This window comes from Triticum urartu, chromosome 5 (assembly GCF_003073215.2).
Source record: "Triticum urartu cultivar G1812 chromosome 5, Tu2.1, whole genome shotgun sequence".
In the NCBI taxonomy this organism is placed as follows: domain Eukaryota; kingdom Viridiplantae; phylum Streptophyta; class Magnoliopsida; order Poales; family Poaceae; genus Triticum; species Triticum urartu.
In genome coordinates this window covers 393,334,377-393,341,940 of record NC_053026.1, presented here as the reverse complement: position 1 = coordinate 393,341,940, position 7,564 = coordinate 393,334,377, and positions in this window count along the sequence as shown.

The following is a 7,564-nucleotide window of genomic DNA, read 5'->3' as shown; positions in this document are numbered from 1 at the left end:
GGCATGTACGCACCCCGAGATCGGGAGAGTGCGGAGCCACCAGGGGCTATCTAGTAGCCCCACTGTCAAACTCCTATGGCTAAGTGAAAGTGCTAAAGCATTATAGTCCGGTTGCCTCGCTCGCTCCGCTATCACCTCCTTAATAGGACCAAGACGTTGGGTTAAGTGTGAATGCGTGTTTTTGCGAGCACCTCCGCATTATATGCGTGAGGGTTGAAGCCGATGACTGCAATCTTTCAGGTTATACACATGTATACATAAACGGCCGCCCAGGAGGCATCATATTACTTTCAGGCAAAAGTATAAAAATAGCCTTATAAAAATTTATAAAAGCATTTCGCTTACAATGAGATTACATATCACTCAAACATGATATTTTTTGAGCACTGGGTCTCTATCAAACGGGCACCCTCAAGAACTTCTTCAAAGTAGTGCTCGACAGCCTTTCGACCTATAGCCGAATCCCGCGCTGCAACATTGGTAGCATCCATCTCCGCCCAATATGCCTTAACACGGGCAAAGGCCATCCGTGCGCCCTCTATGCACGCTGACCTCCTCATCGCATTAATGCGCGGCACCACGTCAAGGACCTGCTGCACCAAGCTGAAATAGCTATTCGGTTTTGACCTTCCCGGCCATAGCTGATCCACAACAGACCTCATAGAGAGTCCGGACAATCTCTTTAGTTCGGCCCATTCGGCTAATTGGTCAGTCAATGAAAGTGGACGCTCGGGAGAATGGAATTGTCTCCAAAACAGCCGGTCTACTCCATGGTCCGTCTGACCCTGGAAGTACTTGGCCGCATCGGCAGCGCTCGCCGCCAAATCCATATACACATCCTCCGAACTCCACAGCCGGTCCAGAGGGGCATACCGTGGATCTCCGAATTTCCTTCGCGACATAAAGGATTTCCCAGCTACAATATCCCCGGCTTCCCGCAGCTCCTCCTTCTTTGCCCTCATAGCAGAGCGGAGATCCTTTTTCGTCGCAGCAGCCTTCTCAAGGTCCGATGCCTTTGCTTTGTTTTCCTTTTTAAGAACCCAGCAACGGTCGGCGGCGGCTTTTAATTCTATAGCCATCTTCGCCATCTTGTCTCGGGTCTCGTCATGCGCGGCCTTCTCGGCTTGCAACTCTTCGGCCACCTTCACAGCAGCCGCATTACCCAACCTCGCTTGTTCCTTGGCTCGCGCAAGTTCTGCCCGCAAGGCTTCAACAGTGGCAGCTCCATCTGCAGTCACAACATATTAAAGATACTGGCATCATGCTACTCTTCCTATGTGGCGTTTACCAGATATTGACACTTACCCTGTGCTTCGTCAAGCCTTTTGTTAACAAGCTCGATGTCGGCGTCTGCCGCATCCAACTGCCGTTCTAAATGGGCAAACTCGCTAGTCCGGCTAGCCACCGGAGCTTCCATCACCTGCACATAGAGGCAGTATGGTTATTTCCTAGGAATATGATCCTCTGTTCGTCGTCGTTTCCGACGACAACCAAAGTCTCAGGGGCTACTATCTACACAGGGCACACCTAGCATGTGCAGGATTATCATACATTCTTTTACGTACCTCAAAGCCTGTCAGTAGACTCATAAAAGCTTCATGCAATCCGCTTTCAGCGGACGATATTCTCTCCATCACCGTATTCATCATCACACGGTGTTCATCTGAGATGGCCGCTCGCCCCACCAACTCCCTCAGAACATCCGATCGCACACTAGACGGGGCCGGACTCTTTTGTCTGCTCTCTTCGGGAGCCGGACACTGGGAGCTTCGGGGGTCAATGGGATTATCTTCTGGCCTCACCGGACTCGGAGAGGCCCTCCGCGACGACATTTCAGGGTCGCCCGCTTCTGGAGCGGAGGAGTCCGGAGGAGGCGTTTCGCTCTCCATCATCTCTGGAAGAAGATCCCCCGAAGATGAGCTCATTTGAGAGGGGCTAAGGCCCGAACTGCAAAAATATATGCGGTGGTTATTTTCTCAGAAGAAAAAGATGGCATATCTGTACTATTAAAAGTATTTTGGGTCACTTACGACTCGTGGGAGAATTGATCCCCCTCCGGACTTTGTGCGGCAACAACGCCTCCCAAGGTAGGACCCTCTGTGGGAGACTTCTTCTCCCGTTTGGAAGCTTCGGCTTCTGAATCCCCGGGCGCAGTCCTTTTCCTCTTCTGGTCGCCTTCCCTCATGGAGACGCTCGCTCCCTCGGCTAGAATGGGCAGCGTTGGGGGCCCGCGTCCGCCTGCATTATCCTCCACAATATCTTCCTTCAAGGGCTCCGGGCAAGGTGCGGTCTGGAGCATCTTTTCCAATACCGGATTTTCCAAACCCTCAGGGAGGGGGGCCGAACACTGAATCAACTTCGCCTTTGTTAGCCAGTCCTGGTCAAAAAGCAAAATCTCAGAAATAACTTCGTAACAAAGTAGAGATAGTATGTTCGGCCGGAAGATGCCTTACCTGTTCGGCGGTGCGGTTACTACTCAGGCACACGTCCTCGGTGATTTCCGGACACTCCACATGAGGTACGAAGAATGACTTGTACATCTCCTCGTGCGTCAGGCTGAGAAAATTTTGAATGGCACGCGGTCCCTCAGGATTGAACTCCCACAGGCAAAGAGGCTGGCGTTTGCAAGGCTGGACTTGACGAACCAGCATAACCTGTATTACCGCAACCAAACTGAAATCTCCATTGAAGAGATCTCGAATGCGGCCTTGCAGTATAGGCACGTCCTTGACTGGACCCCAGCTCAGACCTCTGCTGATCCATGACATCAGCTGTGGTGGAGGGCCCGAGCAGAAAACAGGGGGGCCGCCCACTTGGCACTTCTAGGAGCCGTGATGTAGAACCACTCCTGTTGCCACAATTCAGACACCTCTGGGATGGAACCTTTGGGCCATGGAGCTCCCATCATCTTGCGTATTGAGGCACCTCCACACGCTGCATGTTGCCCCTCGACCATCTTTGGCTTCACTTCAAAGGTCTTGAGCCATAGGCCAAAGTGAGGGGTAACCCGGAGGAAGGCCTCGCACACGACAATAAATGTCATGATATGAAGAAAGGAGTCCGGAGCTAGATCATGAAAATCTAGCTCGTAGTAAAACATCAAACCCCTGATGAAAGGATCCAGGGCAAGGCCTAGACCTCGGAGGAAGTGGGAAACGAACACAACGTTCTCGTTGGGTTCAGGGGTGGGGACGGCCTGCCCTCGGGGAGGCAGCCGATGCAAAATCTCGGCGGTCAGATATCTGGCCTCCCTCAACTTCTTGATGTCTTCTTCCGTGACGGAGGAAGGCATCGATCGGCCTTGAAGGCTAGATCCGGACATGACTGAAGGTTCGGAGCGCCTGACCTGAACTTCGGGCGTTTGAGCTTGAGGTGGGGGAAGGGTTCGATTGAGCACGGGAGGGAAAAATAAAAGCCTTGTCCCCTTTATAAAGAGGGTGAATATCAAGCGTCCTCTCCGTGTCCGTTTGGACTTGCCTATAATCTAGGAGTCCTAGAAGCGGTTGGGTTACCCATGCCCATATTTATGAGAATCCCGGGATAAGGGGACACGATCTCTGCTTTAACAAGACGTGCCAAGGAAAGCGCCTCGCATGACGCGCTAAGGTGGGATAATAAAATGACTCGGATAAAGGCTTGGCCGTGGTGTGTCACGCTACGGAATGCGTCAGCATATTAGATTGGCGTAAATATTATTCTCTCTATGGCAATATGTGGAAACTTATTTTACAGAGCCGGACACTATCTTTGTGTTCAGAATCTTCTATGAAGTACTTGGAGGGGGAACCCGCCTTGCAATGCCGAAGACAATCTGCGCGTCGGACTCATCATCATTGAAGCCTGGTTCAGGGGCTACTGAGGGAGTCCTGGATTAGGGGGTGTTCGGATAGCCGGACTATACCTTCAGCCGGACTCCTGGACTATGGAGATACAAGATTGAAGACTCCGTCCCGTGTCCGGAAGGGACTTTCCTTGGCGTGGAAGGCAAGCTTGGCGATACGGATATGAAGATCTCCTACCATTGTAACCGACTTTGTGTAACCCTAACCCTCTCCGGTGTCTATATAAATTGAAGGGTTTTAGTCCGTAGGACAACGTACACATCACAATCATACCATAGGCTAGCTTCTAGGGTTGAGCCTCTTCGATCTCGTGGTAGATCTACTCTTGTACTACCCATATCATCAATATTAATCAAGCAGGACGTAGGGTTTTACCTCCATCGAGAGGGCCTGAACCTGGGTAAAACTTCGTGTCCCTTGCCTCCTGTTACCATCCGGCCTAAACGCATAGTTCGGGACCCCCTACCTGAGATCTGCCGGTTTTGACACCGACAATAATCCTCACTACTTTTTATAGCATATGTATCATCACAATAATTATCATAAGTAGGAGGCATGTTATTATCATTATAAATTTACATATCAAAACTTGGGATACTAAAAATATCATCTTCATCAAACATAGCATCCCTAAGTTTGGGACTTTTCATATTATAAGCATAATCACTCTCATCATTAATAGGATGGATAGCACCAATAGTATAGCAATTATCATATTCTTCCAAGCAAATGCCAAAAAGATTTTCAAGATCATAAGAAGTATCATTATCTTCCACAATTATATTTTCATGAGGCACAATAGTAATAGGAGCAGCATTATTTGAGAGAGATATCTTTTTACCTCTCTTCCTTTTTCTTTTCTTCTTCTTCACCACATCATGTGTGGGTTCAATCCTCCTTTTGGAGCTCCTTATTAATGAGATTGGTTGAATAGGAGGCTCCTCCTCGTTACCTGATTCATCATAAGAAATAATAGGAGGATATTGGGAAGTCTCTTCCCTTTCATTAGTATTCTCTTCATCTTCTATTTGTTTTCTTTTCTTTATGTAATTGGCAATATAAGGATTTTCAATGCAATTCACCGCACAATACATATAAATTTCTTCTATGTCAAAATGAAGAACTCTATCAAGGGCAAATTTTGGAATATCCTTAGTTATATGTTTCATTTCTTTGTAGCCCATAAGCAAACTAAGTTCATTATAATGTGCAAGGGAAATCAAGTCATCACAACTTTTGGACACGATTAGATCATGAAACAATTTGCATCGGATAATTAAATGACCACGTTCATTACAAAGCTCACAAGTATGGCCAAGAAAATTTAAATTTTCAGCACAATCATCTAGCTCTTCTTGCAATAATTTAGTTTCGAAGTACTTATGCTTCTTGCAATATCTATCTTCTCTATTTGGTGTGTACTTACAAACCCAATGCACTCCACAAAAATTGACATGTTTATAGGAGACATTTTCATCATAACTAGTGCAATCATCATTAGTGTCATGGATATTCAAAGAATTCGTACTAACAACATTGTAATCATGCTCATCATTCAAATATTTAGTTCCAAACATTCTAATGCATTCTTCTTCTAGCACTTGAGCACAATTTTCCTTTTCATCATACTCACGAAAGATATTAAAAAGATGAAGCGTAAGAGGCAAACTTAATTCCATTCTTTTATAGTTTTCTTTTATAAACTAAACTAGTGATAAAACAAGAAACTAAAAGACTCGATTGCAAGATCTAAAGATATACCTTCAAGCGCTAACCTCCCCGGCAACGGCGCCAGAAAAGAGCTTGATGTCTACTACACAACCTTCTTCTTGTAGACGTTGTTGGGCCTCCAAGTGCAGAGGTTTGTAGGACAGTAGCAAATTTCCCTCAAGTGGATGACCTAAGGTTTATCAATCCGTAGGAAGCGTAGGATGAAGATGGTCTCTCTCAAGCAACCCTGCAACCAAATAACAAAGAGTCTCTTGTGTCCCCAACACACCCAATACAATGGTAAATTGTATAGGTGCACTAGTTCGGCGAAGAGATGGTGAAACAAGTGGTATATGGATAGTAGATAAAGGTATTTGTAATCTGAATTAATAAAATCAGCAAGGCAGCAAGTGATAAAAGTGAGCGTAAATGGTATTGCAATGCTAGGAAACAAGGCCTAGGGTTCATACTTTCACTAGTGCAAGTCCTCTCAACAATAATAACATAATTAGATCATATAACTATCCCTCAACATGCAACAAAGAGTCACTCCAAAGTCACTAATAGCGGAGAACGAACGAAGAGATTATGGTAGGGTACGAAACCACCTCAAAGTTATTCTTTCCAATCAATCCGTTGGGCTATTCCTATAAGTGTCACAAACAGCCCTAGAGTTCGTACTAGAATAACACCTTAAGACACAAATCAACCAAAAACCTAATGTCACCTAGATACTCCAATGTCACCTCAAGTATCCGTGGGCATGATTATACGATATGCATCACACAATCTCAGATCCATCTATTCAACCAACACAAAGGACCTCAAAGAGTGCCCCAAAGTTTCTAACGAAGAATCATGACGAAAACATGTGCCAACCCCTATGCATAGGTTCATGGGCGGAACCCGCAAGTTGATCACCAAAACATACATCAAGTGAATCACGTGGTATCCCATTGTCACCACAGATACGCACGGCAAGACATACATCAAGTGTTCTCAAATCTTTAAAGACTCAATCCGATAAGATAACTCCAAAGGGGAAACTCAATTCATTACAAGAGAGTAGAGGGGGAGGAGAAACATAAGATCCAACTATAATAGCAAAGCTCGCGATACATCAAGATCGTATCACCTCAAGAACACAAGAGAGAGAGATCAAACACATAGCTACTAGTACATACCCTCAGCCCCGAGGGAGAACTACTCCCTCCTCGTCATGGAGAGCACCGGGATGATGAAGATGGCCACCGGAGAAGGATTGCCCCCTCCGGCAGGGTGCCGGAACGGGTCTAGATTGGCTTTCGGTGGCTACGGAGGCTTCTGGCGGCGGAACTCTCGATCTATTCTCTGTTCTGGAAATTTTAGGGTACGTGAGTATATATGGGTGCAGGAAGTACGTCGGTGGAGCTTCGGGGGCCCCACGAGGCAGGGGGCGCACCCTAGGGGGGCGCCCCCCACCCTCGTGAGCACCTCCCTTGACTCCTGACGTGGGGTCCAACTCCATCTGGTAGCTTTCCTTCCAAAAATAACTTCTCCAGTGTCTTAACACCCTCATGAGCATCTAGCATGTGGGCCACCATTCTTATTTGAGAAAAGTGTCTTAACTATAGCACTAACATCCTAGACAGCAGTGAAAGCTTGATTGGAGCTAAGAACTATTTCCAAAAGAACTACTCCCTCCTCATCATGGAGAGCACCGGGATGATGAAGATGGCCACCGGAGAAGGATTGCCCCCTCCGGCAGGGTGCCGGAACGGGTCTAGATTGGCTTTCGGTGGCTATGGAGGCTTCTGGCGGCGGAACTCTCGATCTATTCTCTGTTCTGGAAGTTTTAGGGTACGTGAGTATATATGGGTGCAAGAAGTACGTCGGTGGAGCTTCGGGGGCCCCACGAGGCAGGGGCGCACCCTAGGGGGGGCGCCCCCATCCTCGTGAGCACCTCCCTTGACTCCTGACGTGGGGTCCAAGTCCATCTGGTAGCTTTCCTTCCGAAAATAACTTCTCCAGTT